Raw genomic sequence first — 20,872 nt, 5'->3', positions numbered from 1 at the left:
TTTTTAAAAAAAAAAACTGTCCCATTTTCAGTGTAACTTATTCTGAAACATCAGAAAGTTTTTTTTTTTTTTTTAATCCAGACTTTGTACTGTTTCTTACCTGATTTATGATTAACCAATATATTACTGTTTAGGCTAAGAAAGGATGCATTTTAAACTCTTATGTAATTTGAAATCGGAATATTATTTTTAAAAATATGCGTCATTAATGTTTTGAAAAAAGTTTGGCAAAAAAGTTATGTCAAATCTGATTATGTTGTTGATTTATAAATATCTTTTCATTATGTTACCCCAAAACGTATGTTTAAAACCTACAATTGGCATCCAGAAAGTTTTTTTCTTCTTTCAGTAAAGGATTAACGTTCACGTCACTAGTGAAAAAACATGCTCACGCTTGAAAACTTTCTAATACTAATTGAAGATCCTGAATTCTGTGAAACTATTTTTAAACATATCCGTCTAGGAATGCGCACGAGACGAGTTGAGACAGGATTTTCCTGACAAAATTCGAGTCGAGACACGGCTCTTCCAATAGAGAAATATACAGTTTTCGAGTCGAGACATCACTTTTACAACACATTTTCGAGACGAGACAGCCATAAATCTTGTCTCGTGCGCATCCCTATATCCGTCCATATGATCAAGAGAAAAATTACTTCAAACTTTGGATGCCAACAGTATAAAAGCACCCACGCTTCGATATACATTTCTATTGAACTTTTTATACTAATCGGAGGATCCTGAATCCAATGGAACTATTTTCAAACATATCCTTCCATGGGGTTACAAGAAAAAATACTTCAAAATTTATATTTATTTGTATTTATTTGTATTTATTTCTATTTTAAATTCGATAAGGCTCTATTACTTTTCTAAGCACGCGTGTATTTAAAAATTTTCCCATTGAATTCAGCGTTTTAAAATTAGTTTAAAAGATGCAATTAGAAGTATATTCATTCGTGGATACTTTTACTATTGGTATAAGCGCTACTTCAAAAGGCCTAACTTTGAGGTCATTTTTTTCTCTTGACCCATTGGCAGATATGTTTAGAAATGATTTCATTAAATTCAGTATCCTCAAAGTGGTATAAAAGCACAATAGAAATGCGTTCAAGCGTGTACATTTTACTATTGGCATAAGAGGTATTTCGAAGATCCTTAATTTGAGGTCATTTTTCTAGTGACCACTTTTTTAAAAAATAGTTCCGTTGGATTCAGTGGCCTCAAATTAGCATAGAAGGAGCAATTAGAAAAGTATCCAAGCGTAGATACTTTTCCTATTGGCGTAAGTAGTGCTTTAAAGAACCCAACTTTGGGTCATTTTTCTCCTTAGTTAGTTAGATTTCAGTGTTATGTCCGTTTTTTTCAATCAACCAATTTTTATCGCAAAAACAACCAAATCCACAACCAGTTTTCTACATAACGACCAAAACTAAACGTTTGTTATACGGTAAATATTGGTTGAATCCAACACAATTAGTAAGAATAGATTGTAGTTGAATTAAAAGCGAAAATTTGTTGGTAGAAAACAACGGTTTTGATCATCGTAAAACGTTTGTTTTCTAAAGTTCTTTCACGCACGAAATATCAACTCAACAATACAGCAATCTTGAGTCTAAAGTTCTGGCTACTCGGGATATGAAGATATGCATAGAAACACATTAAATGATACGAACTTTGGACCTTGAACCTCTCCCTGACAAACTCTACAAATGTTATTGAGGTAGCCAGGGATAATTTTAGACAAGGAAGACTTTTTTTTATATAGATTTTATTTTTCAATTTACATCATACTTCATACGACATTCACCTCAATTTACTTGATTTAGGCCCTACTTTATACAGACAGTGAATTTCTCTTTGTTGGTAAAGATAGACATGATCTATTTTCCTCGAAAAAATATAAAAGGCGCGAAAATTAGTTTTACTTTGTCATCACGTATATAAAAGAATACAAAGAATTTTGTTACGTCATGACTGTTTTTTGTACCCGTATTTTCAAGGAATTTGAGCCCATTATTTGCCTAACTTCCTCGAATAAATTATTATGCTCGTAGTTAATAATAAAATTACACGATTACGCTTCATTATTAATGATTTTCTCATAGTATATTGACATATAATGATACCTCTTCATATCTTAAGGAAAGAAAAGAAAAGAAAAGAGTGGTCATTTGTTTGCAAAAGAATCAAACCATTAAAATAACCTTAAATGTGTAAACTTTATAGTTGTATGTAAAACATTATCGATATACTTAAAATACATTGAAAATAATTTTGTCAAGAGTATTTACTTTGACATCAGCAGTATAGTAGTCTTTTTTTCTTTTTTTTTCTTATAACTGTCAATCATTATGGCAAATTAACCTCTCATTGTACGTGGGCCTGAACTCTGATTGCATGAGGATGTTACGTAGCCACCGTGGGATGGGAAACATAGTAGGTTTGCTTACTGTTCACTTGTGTTTTGTTATTTTATCTAAGTGGCAGAAGAGAAAGATCAAGTTATTACGAAGATTAAAAGTTATCAGATTTAATAATCTCATTTCTTTTTTTTAAAAAAAAATCAGCTTTAAACCATGGATTAATGTTTAACAAATGTTTTCCTATAAATTTCGTAATGTAGATACTATATAAATTTTCAAAAAAATAATTGTGTAGTGCTAAATTCAATGGTATTGTAGTGTTAATACAGAAAGAAACAACGAATCTTTTACATTTCCTAGTTTTAAGATTGAATAATAGTAGCCAGTCCTTCATTTTGAAGGTATTCATCATAAGCACTTGTCACGCACAGGCAATTGTAATAGCGTGCGATCTGATACAAAGTATCTCTTTTTATGACAAAGGAATGTCTTGGTTGCATGGATGTACGCATGGGAAAAAGGGCGCAAAATGTTTTTGGCATTTCAAAAAAAAAAAAAAAAAAAAAAAACATTCAACATTATAGTAAAGTTTTAAATTTAACACTTTCTTTGTCTGGAAATGCCATTAAATATATAAAGTGAAAGCAAGTTTTCCGTATGTTACTATATAAACATAATGGGCCTTATGCAGAGTCGTTTTGAAGCATAGTACCATACTAAAGAGTTCGAATAACATGTTTCCTGCAGTAGTCAGGTCTTTAGTATAATGCTAATCATACGTCAAACGACTCTGCATAAGGCCCAATGTCCAATATAGACTCCGCATAAGTCTAGTGCTAATGTCCAATATATGAATACCATTCTAGCAATAAGAAAGGAAATTCTTCCAATAACTGGCAATGTGAATTTGTGATTAACAACATCGTGTCCATGGGTTTTTCTCGTGATTTTCCTGTTTCCTCTCACAAGCTTATTCCACTAATGCTTTCGAAATCATTCACTGACATTAATTATCCGATTTCTTTAGCCTACTAGACGTAAATTGTGGGATGTAAAAGTGATTATCTCCCAGATGCGTACATTCCCAGATCCGTACATGTCAAAAACCTCTCCAGATCCGTAAAAGTGCCATGGGCTATGACATGATATATTTTGACATTGATAAAAGATTTCCCACTTCCGTACATGTTTAATAACTGACACTGTTTGTGTACACTTTTAATGAAGTTTGAACGGAGGAGGATATGGAATTGCATGCTCAAGGAAATACGAAAAGATATAGCCTACATGCTTTTCATACTTTTTTCCGACTCAATTCTTCACGTTGAATTCAAATTCGACCAATATATCCCCGAAATGTGTTTGATATGAACTCACATATCCCATCAAAGGGATACACAATTCGGCTGTTTTAGAGTCTTCGTGGAACTAGTATCTGGATCTTCTATGGTCTTAGTCCATGTGCATTAGGCCATTTACCGTTGTTACCACTACCTATATGTATTTTTTCATCAATCTGCACATAGACTTACTTTCTTCTTTTACCTTGCAAGCTGAGATGCTTTCTGTCGTAAGCATGATCACTTGTCCTGGCTTTGAACTTGAGAAAATGGATTAATTTGATGGCATGAGAATTTTACTTGTTTAGCAGAGTATTTAATCTATTATTACAACCCTCCGCGGCATTATTTGTTCTATGGCGTTTTTCATGACAGTTCCACATGTTTACTGAAACTACAATTTTCTAGCCACTGGTCAACTAAGCAGTCATAGAACTTCTCAAGTTTAGTGAGACAGCCAACCACTGTCGACCATTTCTAGCGGAAGGAAAGGTAATGACGCACACATTCGAACCTGAAGTCATATCATCATTGTTTTGGTAGTCTGTAACCAAGCTCAAAGACATTGGTTAAAGTGAAAATTGCACCCACTTATGGAAGCTGAAGGGAAAATTATCCTAAAATAATTTATTACTGTTTCCCTGAAGTCTACCATTACAACTTCAGGATTCCAATTCAGGACTTCTTTCTTTATTAGTGACGGGAGAAGGCCAAAAATCACTGGAATCACATTAGTTTTCTCTATTGAACCTTCCAATATCTGCATGAATTACAAAAATTTGGGAGAAAATTTTGCTGCAGTTCTTAAACGTGCCATTAATAAAGAAGGTCGTGCTGGCCTGCTAGGCAGTCTGCAAAATGAAACTATTCAAGAACTCTTATTCGCTGTGGCTGCTATTCGAAACGAAAACCTTTAGATTCCATATCCCCCTCTGGTCAAAAACTAACAAAAATTCACAGAAATAATGAACTTGTATTATTGATATGTATATATAGTATTGTACTATTTATTGAACTTGTACGGAAATGGAAATTCATATCTCGCTTTTAAATCATGACATTTCATTGCATCTGGCACTTGTACGGAACTGGGAACGATTTTGACATGTACTGAAGTGGGAATGTACACAAGTGGGCGGACACCGTAAAAGTGCAATGGTTATTCCAATAATGACTCAAATGGGAAGAACAGACCAAAAAGAAAATTTAGGAAGCGTTGCAAAGATTGTAAATAAATAAATAAAATCCAAAAGCCTACACCATGAAAACATTGTACATCTATTCCTCGTTTTATTGATCTAACGGTCTATTAGAGGTCCAATGCTGTCAAATTGTTCCTATTTTCCGACACTAAGGACGGTATTTATGAATCTTCCCTAAATTTCTTTTCTAGGTGTTACTCAACCAGGGAGACCCAGGCAGGGAGAGACTTAAGCCGATTAGACGGATTGCTTCCAATTTTGCCCCGCGTGTAAGGGAACCCCGCGTTTGAGTACAATCTACATACAACTACACATTGCATTACACATGTAACGCCACACATCATATTTTACAGAGAACAGCAATGATTAATGTAATTAAACAATCCAACGAAAGATATTGTGTTTTAGGACACAGGACTCAACTAGTTTTAAAGTTATTTCCCAAAGTGAGTTGTTCCTTAAGATAATAAGAAAATTTAGTACTAAAAATTTAGTGCTAAAATTTAGTAGGCCTACTAAAATTTAGTGCTAAAAAACTTTAGTACTAAAACTGAAGGCAAATATGAATTTAAATTTTGCAAGTGAGATGTCCGTTTTGACAGTTGGTGAAAAACTCACCTCAGCGACGTAACACAGGCATAGACTATAAACAGAATACTCTATACACATATACGTAACCGACTGGAGTACTCAAACATTAGGAGTGAGTGCGTTGTTGAATAAGGTCGTATGAAAATGTATTATGGAGAACACACAATTGTGAGTAATTTCTGTTAACGAATTCAAAGAGAGACATTCTGCACAGCAAGTCGCAGAAAAAACATTAACAGTGCATTTGGGCCAGAAATTCTGAATGAACGCATGAACGCATTTGTTTGACAAACTTCATTTCGATGATACAGCATTGTAAAATGAAACCCGTAGGCACTGAACATAATGCTTGGATAAGCGTCTCAGGAATACCGTGGAAGTGGACATTCGAATAAAGTGTTCTTGCCATTGCAGATGAGTCAGGCATACATTATATCAATGTCGTTTGAAGCTCCGTGCAATCGGTAAGCTGAAAAAGATGAACTCATGGATGACGCACGAGTTTCCAGCGTCCAATAAGAATCATAGTCTGGAAGTGTGCAGGTTTCTGAGTGTAAAGAAAGTTTACTGAATCGGATTGTCAATTAAGATGAAGAAGAAAAAACTGACAATGGTAAACAATCAGGACAATGATTGGATTGTGATCAACGTCCAGGACGGTTTCCAAAAACCGCAGAAGGTTTTGTTACTTGTATGGTGGTCTATGGTGGGAGTGATCGATCATTTCTTTCTCAGACGAAGTGTAACTATCAGATCCTTATAGTGCTGGACTCCATGAAATACACCGCAAGGATCCAACAATGGTCAACAGACATGGTTTCCTCATATATCGCTCTAAGGATCGTACATACTCTGAGTTACAATATGAAACTGTTTCTCGCCCACCGTATTTCCTCGATATCTCTCCCACTGGCATCTCGATCACTTCTTCGGAGGGAAGAACTTCCCTGTTGGTGGGCAGAGCAATTTGCGGTTGAGAACTTCTTCGCATCGCAGAATTCAATCTTCGGCTAAGTGATAGCAAAAATGTGTGGTTGCAGACGACAACTATTTTGATTAACAAAGTTTTAGAGCTTTCATTTTCTTGGTCTTTGAAATGATGCACCTGGGGCAGACATTTCATTGACACCAACTTAATTTTTATGATTGGAGTATTGATAGTTTTAAATTAAGGTGCAATCAATTTCATCTTTTACGTCTTGCATCACATCGATCTCACTAATCTTACTAACCAACACATTTCCTAATTTTCTTTGTTCCTTGTAAGCTTATGCATACAAATTTATATTAAAACTAGCATTTGCCCTCATGATTAGCATATTTTGCGTTCGTCATTCTGCGTCTTTCATATGGAATTTTGTCTGAAGATGAAGCCTTGTACGAAATTCGAACACTTCATATGGATCTTATTGAAAAACTACACACCTTTTTTTCCCCTTTCTACTTCAAGTTTGAGAAACGCTGGAATACATGTTTAGTTATTTCAAATGAAAATTCTAAATACGTACCAAATTTTAATCTCTAAACTTCAGGGATTCCGACATACGGACATCTTAATATAACAATTGCAACCCCTGCCCCTCTTTTTCCTCTCGTTTTGGGCCGGATATTTAGAAATAAACGTGTGTTTAATTATTTTATATGAAAAGTCTAAATACCAAATTTTACGTCTCTATTCTTAAGTGGTTCCGAGATATTGACATCCTACTGTAATAATTGCAATTCTCATTTGCACCTTTCTATCTCATTTTTTGCAACGGATGATCCAACGTTGATCACTTGTTAATTAGATTTCTAAAACACGTCACAATATTTAGATTTCAAAAGAAAATCTTGTTTTAAAAACGCTGAAATCTAGTTGAGAAAACGACAAAATTGATGAAAAACGTCGAAATCTGGTTGAAAAACATCTATATCTAGTTTTAAAACGTTGAAATTTAGTTGCAAAACCGTCGAATTTTATAGAGTGGCCGAAAAGTTGGTGTACCCCTTCCACTTCGGATTTATTATAGGATACTTGGTACAGTCACATGAGGTCAGAATACCGATACAGAGACTGCCGCTGTAGTAACATAGATGAATTTGTACCTGTTCCGCTAGATGAATAATTCCAGGGTTTTGGTTACATAAGCTTCTATAATCTGAAAGCTTAAGTATCGTATCCAGACTTAATCTACCAGAATATGGAGCAAATTTAGCTATGTTATTACAGCGGTAGTCTCCGTATCGATATCTTGATCTCAAGTCTCCGTACTTAGCACCCTACTATCATAAATCCGAAGTGGAGAGAGTGCACCCATTTTTCGGTCACCCTATTAAGTTCAACCTTATTTTCAACTACATTACAATGTCTAAACTTAATGTTGTGTGATGCTATTTTTATCGGGCTTATTTCTTGAGTCCCCATACAGTTTTGTGCAGTGTTAGCATATGCATATACTTTTTGAAGAACAGGCAAATGAAGCAAATCGATGTCGCTCTGATAGAAGTCACTAACTTCCTTAATCTGAATTTTGTACGTTAATACAGAAAATCAGAATGGTGCAATGACAATAAAATTACGTGTAGAAGTGACACAAAGACCAGAGAAAATATAAGACACATTTTGGCAAAAATTAGTACTGGAAACAAATTTTAACAGTGATCTTCTAACGTTTAAACAGGTACATCTCAAAAACAGCAACAAAATGGAACTACAAACCTTTTTCCAATTTTTTTTTAAAAAAAAATGAAAGTTGGAAGAAATTTGCAGTGAAATTTCAACTAGTGGAAGCTGTTGTCTTCATAAGTATATATTTAATATTTTTCTCGAATATTTTGTACCCCTCCATCTTATACATTCGTATTTTTTGTAGCAAATGATAATGAAAATACTTTTTATCATCATATTCATGTAAATTGTCTAATAAACCTTTTAGTCGATCTACGAGGCTAGCCACTTTTCTTGTGCAAATCCGCGAAACTATGTTGACGAAAATACAACTCTTTAGCAAGTATCCCGATGGGATTTAGAGCACACAAACTAAGGAAAAGTATGTACGTTTGTTGGGGCTGTTCTCACTGTCGAAGGGAAAGTTAAGCGTACAGCACTATGCCTCTAAAATTAACGAATATATTAAGTGCATTTACAAAATATAGTACAAAAATGATTTATTAAACCTTATTTCTGTAAAGTGGAAAAGTAAAATGAGTCATGTAATTTTTTATTTATACTGTTACTGTGTTACTTTATTGTCTTTAAAACGAATAACGTTATTTGCATTCATTCTTTATTCATCACAGAAAACCATTAAAAAGAAGAACATATACCACCTTATGCAGAGTCGTTTTGATATATGATTAGCGTCATACTAAAGGCTTGACTACTGCAGGAAACATATGTTAGTCGAACTCTTTAGTATGGCACTAATCAAGCGTCAGAACGACTCTGCATAAAGCCTATAGGGTCTACCAATATGTAACTAGAACAGATTAAATTGGTATATCAAAGGTCCACTGTCAGTGGAATTTCAAGCAAATTTTAGACAGTAACGTCCACCAAAAGAAACCGTTAATAAATCGTACAGTACCTTAAAGTACCCTTTAGTAAGCTTCATGAGTGTTATTTTTCCAGACATTCGAACTTAAATTCTGAGAGTAAGTACAGTGAATATTTCCATTGTTCTGATCTCGGTGAATCAATCATGTTTTTCGCATTCATTAAAATGTCCCTTCACCGTTACGAGATTCAAAACTTACGTAATTTACTAGTGAAGTGATTTGGATAATCTATTTATAGTATGTACATAATGATTCTCCGCTAGTATAAAACTTATTGTGATCAAATTTCTCGGCTTTCTCCTAGAGTTCCTCGGTATGGATAGATAGTGTATAATTGCCCTGATTTAGAATTGAGAGATTCCTCATCCATATACATGGTGTTGATGAACTCATTGGCATAATTTAAGAGATAATTTCTTTTTATCAAATGAAAGAAAAAGGTTAAATAAACTAAGAAACAGAATATTAAAAAACACAATTATATACAAATCAGTTCTTCTAATTTAATGACCCACAATAATGTACCGAGGCGAAGAGAGACAGTGATAATGAGATGTGTGATAATGGAGGAACAACGAAAATGGGAGGAAACGGGAGAACCCCGAAAAAAACCACGCACACGGTGTTTATCCACCGTAAAGTCCACTTGGTGGGAGCTGGGATCTAACCAGGGAACTTTCACAGCAAATGTGGTTCTACTGCTATGAAGCCACTGCAACTCCAAGGTTAATTCAGATTACGTAAGGTTAGGTGCCATATTGGTTCATATTTCTTCCACTGCGAATATTTAGTAGAAGAAATATGAACCTATACCGTATACCAACACACATTAAACATCTAACGAGTATTATAATTTATATATCGGAAATTTATGCGATATTAAGTGAAATAAGTATGAACGAATACGAATATATATTAAACACCTATTAGGCATTATAATTTGTCAGAAACTCGTATGATTAAAATTATACTTTATTCGAACTTATACTTAATTATTAAATTATACTTAATAGTATTTATACAGTATATATAGGCTTATAAATAGATAGATATAGATATATAGATATATAGATATATATAATATACTTATATTTAATTAATTAATTAATATCTACAAAGAAAATTCAGCAAAGAATAAATGTTTTTTTTTCGTTCAAGATACGTTGTAAAGTATAACGAATTTCAACGTTAAAATCTTCAACAGAGAACTATTATTCAACGGAAAATGGTTTTAGACGTTTTCAGCCATATTTCAATGTTGAAAATTTCAACGGGAAACGGTTATTTAATTAAGATTAACGTTAAGAAAATGTATGTGTGCTGCATGGTACTGCTCCAAATTTTGTCTGCTGCTTCCGAAGTTCGTGAAATCGAGGGTTGAATTTAGTTTTGCCCATCATCTCATGTGGTTTGTCTTAAATAGCTATGCAATCATCTAGAGAAAATGAAATAAAAATTTACACCATATTCATAAATATGTTTCAACGTCTTTTGGAGACCCTGCAGAAATTCCTGTTTAAGTGCGCCAGATGCAATTATTGATAGGATTTTCTTCATAACAGTAAAAATATTTACAGTTATTTATGGTCATATAAAATTGTTAGTTTATAGAAGAGTTTCATCTGCCTAACTTGAGAACCTACCCTACTTTTGACATAAATTTTGAACCCATCTTCTCTTAGGATACGCGTAGTTTGTTGTTTTCAGGACTTACGTTGGAAAAGGCTTATTTCATATATTTTCGTAATAAGACACCTTAGAAAATTGTGGCATTTTCGTCGTAGTGTTCGGAACGCCTTTTACAAGGTTTCCAACTTATTCTTCGGGAACGTCTGTTTAATGAATCGGGTCATGGACAGCCAATCCATTTTACTATTTTCGTTGTTTTCCATTTTCCAAAGTCTGTTACCTATCTGCAACGAAATCCGTGTCACTATGTATTAGGGATGGCCAGATCCGGATATTTTTGGATCTGGATATCCGGATCCACTTGAGTCCGGATATTCGGTATCCGGATATCCGGACACTGGATCCGGATCCAAGATTTCGGATCTTGGATCCGGATCCGAAAACACGGATCTTGGATCCGGATCCGAAAAAACGGATCTTGGATCCAGACCTGAAAAACCGGATCTTGGATCCGGATTCGAAACTCCGTGTCAGAAAATTCGTGTGTTCCGAATCAACAAAATTTTCGAAATTATTGACAAAGTGATTTTCATTCCTATGCTTAAAATAAGATTTTAATACACTTTTGGTATCTGATCGTGTGACAGCCTTGCGTTCTCTTCATTCTGTTGATATTTGGTTTTCGAGCCTTAATATGCCACAATTACTCCAAATTTGATTGAGTAAAACTGTCGACTTAGGTGAGAGCAATCTCATTGTCAGATTCGATTCTAGTGGAAATACTTGACCGAAAAGGTAGTAAATTTTTTTAAAGCGGTCGTCCTGATGGAAATTTGTCCTTTGTTTTCTGTAACACTAGTCAAATGCTGGGATGAAACCTTAGTCTCAAGCCCAAGCTTCTTCATTAGACTCAGGCTGCTTACTTTTCTAATTCTTTCTGAGTTATTGTGGTCACTGAATGAGGCCATTTCCTAGTCGTGATGGGCTAGGCCATTGCTAATAGAACAGCCCATAAAATATAGATCAAATCAAATTAAGGAGCAACTTCCTTTTCTTGCTCTTGATGAGATTTTTTTCTTTCTTTAAAAATACGTTTCTCTGTGACCGTACCACTCCAGTTAGAATTAAGAATTGTAGTAGAGATGAAGTTCTAAATGGCAATTAATGTATCAAAATCAATGTATTAATGTACTGTATGTGTATACAAAATACCATATGGAGCCTCGAGCAGTAACACGTATCTTTGTAATTAGTAATCCACTACTATTAACTCTGCATAGGTTGTATAAGGAGCTATATCATTCATGTAAACACATAGGCGGATGCAGGGGGAGGGCGAAAAGTCGTTCGCCTCTACCCAGCGCCACCATTAACAGTGTACTTTAGTAGTAATTTGTGGCAATTTCAGATCATCTAAGTAATTTTTCACTGCTAGCATCCCCAACCGCCCCCTAAGAATCCATCCGCCCCCTCCAGGAGTCCGTTCTGGATTCGGCCCTGCGCAAACATAATATACAACTCATTCAAGAGTACATTTTGGTAGCTTTTTAAAATATTTATCTTAAAGGCTTGTCATTTCTCGTGGCTACTTATGCAATTTTGTCCACAGGCATACATGCAATTTCCAGTCATTACGCAAATACATTTATGTACTTAATAGACCTCGGCTAGTTGGGGGCTTCGCCACTAGACCCCCGTTACTAGGGCCTCGCACCACTAAAGCCTCTAATCATAATCAATTTAAAAAGAAATGTCTGGAGATTTGCCCTTAGACCCTCTGATATCTCATTTGATCGGCCTATGACCTCGTACCTCGTAAACCTACAACCATACCGAATCTCAGTTCAAATATCAAATTGTATGTAATAACATTCCGGTATCCCGAGACATACCGAATTTCAGTGCGAGTACATGGGGGCTTTCCCCCCAGCCCACACATTACTAAAACGTCAAAAAACACTGAAACACATGTCAAATTATTTTCAATGAGAAATGCAAATACAGTAGAGCGTCGATTATCCGAAGTAATTGGGGGACATGGGTGTTCGGAAAATTGGTTTGTTCGGATAATCGAACTGTACATGTTTATTTGCCAAAAAGAAGTACTGTACAGTAAATTTATTCATAAAAACAGGCATCTCTTTAATTATTACAAAGTAACGTACAAAGGCAACTTTAGTAGGAATATCTAGTATGTGGTACAGTTTATTAAACAAAAATATGTACATATTACATACGCATTTTGCATGAACAATACACACAGTACACAAAATTAACGTTTAAAAAAATCCTTTAAGCGAACGAGTACACAGTTCGGTTAAACGGTCGTTCGGTTGACCGACGTTCGGATAATCGACGCTCTACTGTACCAAATTTCAAGTCTCTAACCTTAAAGGATTGAACATATTAATACAATAATTGTAATCTCCACTTAATTTTCTTCTCGCCCTTTTTCTTCCCTTCTGGGCCACATATCAAAAAAACGTTGAAATACGTATCTAATTATTTTAAGTGAGAAGTCCAAATACCAAATTTCATGTTTCTAACCCTTTAAGTTTCCAAGATATAGGCATATTATTATACTATTGCAATAATTGCAATTACCACCCGTTCTTTTACTTTCTACATCTTCCCTGACCCTTCTAATTTAAATATCAAAAAGCACTTTAACAAGTATCAAATTATTTTCAATGAGAAACCCAAATACCAAATTTGAAGTATCTAACGTCAAGAATCATCATTATTTTCCACCCCATTCCCCCCCTTCCTCGTCGAATTTCCCAAAGTCCTTCCTTAGTGGTATCCTACGTCACAAAGCCTATAAACTGTCCAAATTTCAAGTTTGTAGCTTAAGCGATTTGGCCTGTACGGTGATCTGTCACTCACTCACTCAGGACTTTGCCCTTTTTATATAGAGAGATTTAAGATTTTATGGGAAAGCTATGGATTTTGTCCTAAAGCCGCCAGTGTCTTAGAAATGCAATAGCTTTGCTATAAATTTTAAGCAATCAACTGACTGAACTGCGTCTATATGTATTATGTAAAATGCCGCTTATGATATTTATTTTGCTCGTAATAAAAAATAGAAATAATGACGAAAATTCAAAGACATCCATGATTTTAGCGTAATGCTGCAGGAGTTCAGATCATTGAATTAATCATAAGAGCCGACTGTATAAGATAGACTACATTAAATTCCAATGTGGCACAAAGAAAATATGCAGCATTACCATGCAGTTTTTCAACGTTGTAACTCATTCTGAAAATATTATCATAGGTCTCACAAACAATCGAGTTTTAATCCTAACTCGATTAATACGGTGTATATAACAAAAGGCAGATCTATACAACTACTGACTTGAGATAAAAGTGGCATACTTGTAGTACGTTTAAAGATATGCTAAAGATTAAATGATGGGGTGTGCGCAACAGTGTTCTAACCCCGAAAAATGTGAAAATGAGATTTTCATGTAATCTTTTGTCATTTAAATTGAATTGTCTTCCCACTGAGTTAGATAAAATTCACCTAGTCAATTTTATACATATGGATATTTTAGTTCTGGGTCTCAATCTAAGGCCTAAAATATTCAAATCAGGAGTCCGAATCTGAACTTCGAAATTTCGGGTGTGGATAGAGGAACCGAATATCCGGATCCAATATTCGAAACTTCGGATCCGGATCCAAGATCCAAAATTCCGGATCCGGATTCAAGATACAAAACTTCGGATCCGGATCCAAGATCCGAAATTCCGGATCCGGATCCAAGATCCGAAACTTCGGATCCGGATCCAAGATCCGAAATTTCGGATCCGGATCCGGATATTATAGGATCCGGATATTCGAGATCCGGATCCGTCTGGCCATCCCTACTATGTATGTCCAAAGGCCACAATACGCCATATGCCACTGGCTTTGAAACCAGTGATCACGTTTGCCGTTGTAGCAGCTCGGGGATGGGCCTCACCAATAAGAATAGATATGTGACACTGTCGCAGAGGACACATATTATTTCTACCAGTGGCGGATGCAGAAGTTCGTCAAGAGGGGTTCAAACTCCCAAGCTTGTATATGGTCAGGTCTTCAGGTTTTATATGGTCAGGTCTTAATATGGTAAATATTTACTTCTTCATAATATCTTGCTCAAGGAGGGGTCAAAACCCTGAAACCCTCCTCATTTGCTACTTGATAATTCCTGCGAAGTCTAGTAAACTTAAATAGTTTTAATATTATCAGGTGAAGGGGCTGTTGACGATGTGTTGCCCGAAGTTCATGCATTAGGATGTAGCTCACGCCAACTTCGTGGTTTCTGAATTTTATTAGTGAGTAGTATTAACCTAAAAGAAGAATCTCTTCCTCAATTGAGGACTTTATGAAATGAAGTGGTTCAACCATTTGACGAAAAAAGATAGCACCGATTCTGCTACTTCCATTAAACTTTCTGTAGGAGCACCATTTAAGCGAAGAATCCATTCTGTGCTTTTTAAAAAATAATCATCGGTGGTAGACATAATTTACTGTCGTTTGTGTAACATGTCTCTTTCTGCATTAGACTTTCCGACACTTTCCATTTTCGGTTAAAAACATAGGATTTTCTCTTGGAATTTTTGCAATCCTGCCTCATCCATGTTAAACACTGAGAACCATTAAGGTCATTGGTAAAAGTGAGGAAAAACACGGGGGACGCCGTCCCCCACTTCCAGGAAATATATGTGGCGTCCACCCACTTTCTAAAGAAAATACAGTGGGCAAAGATAGGCACGGGTGACGGCGTGACGCCATGCGTCCCACTATCTTTTCAGATCCACTTTTACTCCTGATTAAGTTTATTTTTCACCTACAACTATTTCAAGAATGTAATAAAGTGTTGTACATTCTCTTTATAGAATTCTTTCGTTCTTTACAGGCTTCTGTCCGTCAAAGGCTAAATTTTAGGTTCCGTTCGAGAAATCTATATGAACGGATAGTTTAAGTGAGAGTTAGCTTCTATAATGTTATATGCTAATTCCACTGCAACTGCTAGCGGAACAATCCAAATAAACACCCTTCTAAATGACTTACATTACTTTTTGATCTAGCATCTATTGCTAAAGCGATACATCCACACCACGGACTACTACTCGTTCAGCTTCTCTGCGAAGATGACCTAGAAAAGTATTTCGTAAAAATCCATGTTTAATGAAAAGCGAATATGTCCTTCCTTGTATCTACTCCTGAAGCGAATATTCGGACTTAAGAGGGGGACGATTTGGTTTGAGTTGATTTGATTTTAGCGTCAATTTTCAGCAGCGACGCTATATGAGATGTGGACCTACAGCTTAACGTGGGATCTGAACCACATGAGCTCTCATCAGGAATCAAGCCTGCGGCTCCCACGCGAAAGGTGCGCACATTGACCGCTTTTTCACGAAGGACGGGAATGGAGAATGGCAGAAACTATAATAAGAAACTGCATAATTTATATCGTTTTCATAATATTGTTCGGGTCATTAAGTCTATAGAGAGCTCAGACGGGCTGTCATGTAGGAGAAATAGAAGAAAGTAGAGCGCTTTCAAAATTTTAACTTGAAACAAAATCGGTAAAAGACCATTAGGAAGACCTGCATCTCCTGGATGCAAATGGATGGCAGTATTAAGATAGATCTCGAAGATAAGTAATACAAAGTAGATATTGGATCCAGTTGGTAAGGACAAAAAATCAGTGAAGAGATATTGTAAATGTGGCATTAAACATTTGGAATTCCATATACCGTAGAGTTAGTTAATATCATATATTCTTGTACTTGTGTGTGTGTATATGTGTGTGTGTGTGATTTTTCTCCAATCTTCTTGATGATAGAATAAAAATAGAAATATATTTATTACCTTAATGCCCCAAATCGCATTGGTGCTGTTTGGGCAACTTCGCTGTAGTTCGGTAAATGCAGCCAGATCACATTGAAGAAAAATATTTTCCCTGTCTAGGATTTTAAGTACCAATTCCTGCTAATATATTTACGCCTACTATTACACAACACAAAAATATGATAGGTAATTCAAATGTAAAATAAGGAACTCATCTTCTCTTAATAACCTTACTGCCCTGAAAATCAAAAGTAACAGACACTCCTGTTTTCTTCAAACATTCGCATCCCTAGTTGGACTTCACTATAAACTACCAAATTAATGGATGACATTTGCGTTTTCAGTCGTAGGTTCTTGAAATTGTTGCCAACTAGTACCTACGTCCAAGAGGTTGTTAGAATTCTAGTTGTACGGTCTAAGAGCTAGTACGATAAAGAAAAATCTCCTTTATATTTTTCTGAAGACATCTCAAATCGTATCCTGGCATGTTTAGAAGGATGGAATTGAAATCATAGATCTATTGCAGATAAGTTTTCTTCTAAGAGAGCCAACAGAAGTGCTTAAAAAAATTGTAAACTTACAGCTAAATGGTTTTCTGACTTAAATCTCGAGAATGAACTGATTTTGATGTCTTCTAACTTGCACAATGAAGTTTAAATATGCTGCTTTTAAGTGTACATTAGGTGAATTACCAAAAGTAGTTGCGAAAAAATGTGATTTATGTGTGCATTACGACTGAATGAAAAATTAATCTAGAAAATATTGAATAGTTTTACCATGTTGGTATTTCAACTCACTGATTTATAACTTATTACATGAGGAAGTAACGTGGACTCAGAGATCAGGAACTTAGTCCGTTCTGTAACGCTATTCGTTAACCGAAAATTACTTTTCCCATTGAAATTACTGTGAACACAATTAATCCGTTCTAGCCACAAAAATAAGGTACTCTACAGTTTTAAGTGTTTTTCTGTGAGGAAAAATATAGAATAAAAATGAAATTATCCTTTTTGAAGACAAACAAGGAAGATACTCCAGATTATTTTACTTCAGAGAAGAACGTAAGTTCCTATAGCTGCAAAAATTATTCTCTGTCATTGGTTTCTGACGTATTAATATCTTCAATAGTGTAGATTCCGTGAAATCCAAAACAAATACCCATGACCATGCCCATGTAGAAAATTTCAAATAAATCTTACAGTCCAGATTTAAATTTTGGGTTCCGCTTCTTAGTTCCATTTCTTACTTATCACTTACAGATAAATGGTTCCCATATTGCATACGTAAATAAATTGTCCTTTGTAACCTCTGTGCAAATATGCACTATACAACATGCAGCACCAGAGCCGTACAAGAGGGCCGTCGCCCCGGGCGCTGATAGCAAGAGGGCGCCGAACGAGCAAGAAGATAGAAAAAGTATTCGAAATGAATAGTCGACGCTTCGTCCTAAAAACGTATTGGCTAGGGGTGCGCACGAAACGAGACGAGACAATTTTCCTGTCAAAATTCGAGTCGACACAGAGCTCTTCTAGTAAAGAAATATACATGTTTCGAGTCGAGACATCACTTTTACAGCACAATTTCGAGACGAGACAGCCTCAAATCTTGTCTCGTGCGCATCCCTAGTATTGGCACTCTATTAAATCAATATTGTTGTCGGTTTACAAAGAAATAGATTTGTAAAAATTCTCTTGCTCGCTTCGCTTGCAACCCAAATGTTTCAACTTACAAGTTTTTACTTGTGTGTACTTTACAAGAGTCACAACAAGTTTTTACTTATTGCCTTAAAAAGTTATTATAATGACGATTTGATATACAAGGTGTTGAGTAATAACTTATAGACTACGCAGGAGCGTTTTCAAAATCAGAAATGGTCAAAGTCTGAAATACGTGTTCGGAGTTTTGATGATGATGAACTTGTTTAGATAATCACGCTTTTCTACCCAATGGGATTAATCATGATGGTGAGAATGAAGGCTTTGAGAAATTCTCCTCTTCATGGTCATTAATTTTCGTTACATTTCACAAAATATTGTTACCGTAAAAGAATCGAAATTAAAATGCTATTTGTGTGGTCACATACAGAATAAAATTACAGAAATTTACAATTATTACTGGAAATTAATACTGTCACTCATTTTGAACATTTCAAAAGGACATAGTTTCTAATGTATTAAAATTTCATTTCTTATTAATAGTATGAAATGTTGTAAATTTACACAACGGTTCTCCAAGTAGGTTTGTATACAACCAAAGTTAGTTTTGTCAAATTTAACAGAAAGTTCAAAATAAGCCTCTTCAAAACACCTATTATTTTTAAAAGAATGCATAATTATCGTTTTTCGCTGTTGCAATGGTCTGTCGAAGCAGCTTGATAAAAGTTCAGCGTAGTACAACAACAAAAGCTGCTTCTCTTATATGTAAAACAAAAAAAGGAAAATGCTTGGTAAGGTGAGTGTAGGTCAGGCCGGTAGCCAGCTCAAAAATGTAGGGGGGGGGCGGTAGAAGTTATGGGTTGTCCGATCCAACCATGTTATATTTCGTCACTATATTATAGTTCATTTGCATGTCTACCGTAAAAAGTTTAGGGGTGCCCGGTCCCCCTTGTCCTCCTTGGATAGAGACTGGTGTAGGAGGCACCGAATTCCACTTCGTCCTGGTCGACGAAATCTCTAACTACGGCTCTGTGCTGCACCACGTTTCGGTACAGTGCTGCAGGTTGTTATGGTATGTTCTCTCGAGACCCTGAATCGATTGCTTTAAAAAAAATGTCGCTATCTATTACCGTTTTAGTTGTATAGCGATGAACGTTGGAACCGGAAATAGCTGATTTCAACCATTTCTGCATTTAATAGAGGGTTAGTCTAGGATATGAAATCTGTTCTTGAATCAATGACATAAATCTCCTGCTCGATATCTTTTACCCAATTTTACTCTATGGGAATTAATAATGAAACCAGAAATAGTAGTAAATCCCAACCACTTCCGGCTTCAGTAGAGTGTTGCAAGTAGTGATTGCATGTTCTCTTGAGACGCTGAACCGATTGAAAAAATAAAAAAAAAAAAATACTTGTCACTATCTTATATACCATTTTTGTTCTACGGTGTTCTACGAAACCAGAAATTGTTAATTTCAACCACTTTCGATTTGAGTAATAGGTTAACACTAGAAGGACCAAGATTTTTCTTATACTAAAAGGACCAAAGGGGTCATTTTGACCCCTACTAAGTTTTAATAAATAAATATTAATGCAACTTGCTTAAATAAATGTTTATTGAAATTAAAGAAATTTTGAATCATATGAATAACTAAAGAAACTATTTTTCTTGAATAGAGACACACAATTTTTATTATTTCTGAAAATATGAATGTTCATTTTTTGGAATAAAACAGCTTGAAACAACTATCTGGCTGGAATTGTAATTTTCGTACAGGAGCAATGAAACAGTCATGTTATTGAGTTTCCTACCTGAAAACAACATATATGTGCCATCACGAATCCCGTATCCTTATTCAGGGCAGATGGAGCAGACAACATATTTCTTGACAGAGGCAAACTTCTTACAGCGAAAGCACATGTCTTGTGTTTTATTGCCCTTACATTTCCCTATCTGACAATTCTTTCGTTTCTTGGTTGGGATCGAACCTGGCAACTCTTCAGAATTTAGCTCGTTCCGCATTCGTTTCTGTCTTGTCGCTTCGCAAAGTTTTCCTGCTAATTTGAGAATGAATGTATGTCGAGAGATTTTCCTACCTGTAGCACATTTGTACAAAACATGGACATTGATGGCGGCCAAATCCAGCACATTGTAGAATAGCTGCACAGGCCATCTTCTGCTTGCTGCCTTCACAGTGTATTTTCGTGACATCAGGTCAATAATATCAACTCCGACCTTTTGTTTGTTGTAGAACAATATTGTTTCTGGTTTCTTTTTCTTCTTATCTTTCATAACACGTACATCCGAATGAAGACTACTCAACAGAAGAACTTTTTTTTTACACTCATACGATGTGAGTGAGATGTCATCGGCCGTTTTGAGTACTTTTGTGCTATACAGTTCATTCCTAATAGAACGAACTGATGCTGGTACTTCCCTTCTATTGCTTCGTAAACTACCATGCATGCTTATTTTCATATTTCGAAATTCTCTTGCAAGGTGTAACGACGTAAAGAAATTATCACAGGTCACATGAAGTCCGGAGTTTTTGAGAGGTTTTACAAACTGCAAAACTACGTGTTCCGCCAGTGGAATGTTTGCTGGTCTCTGTTCATTTTTTCCTAAGTAAGGAAAACTTTTCACTATATATTTGTTTTTCACCTCAACAAACATCCAAAATTTCACACCATACTTATCTGGTTT

This window comes from Thermobia domestica, chromosome 5 (assembly GCF_964235325.1).
Source record: "Thermobia domestica chromosome 5, izTheDome1.hap1.1, whole genome shotgun sequence".
Taxonomy (NCBI): domain Eukaryota; kingdom Metazoa; phylum Arthropoda; class Insecta; order Zygentoma; family Lepismatidae; genus Thermobia; species Thermobia domestica.
Note: the sequence above shows the minus strand (reverse complement) of the source record.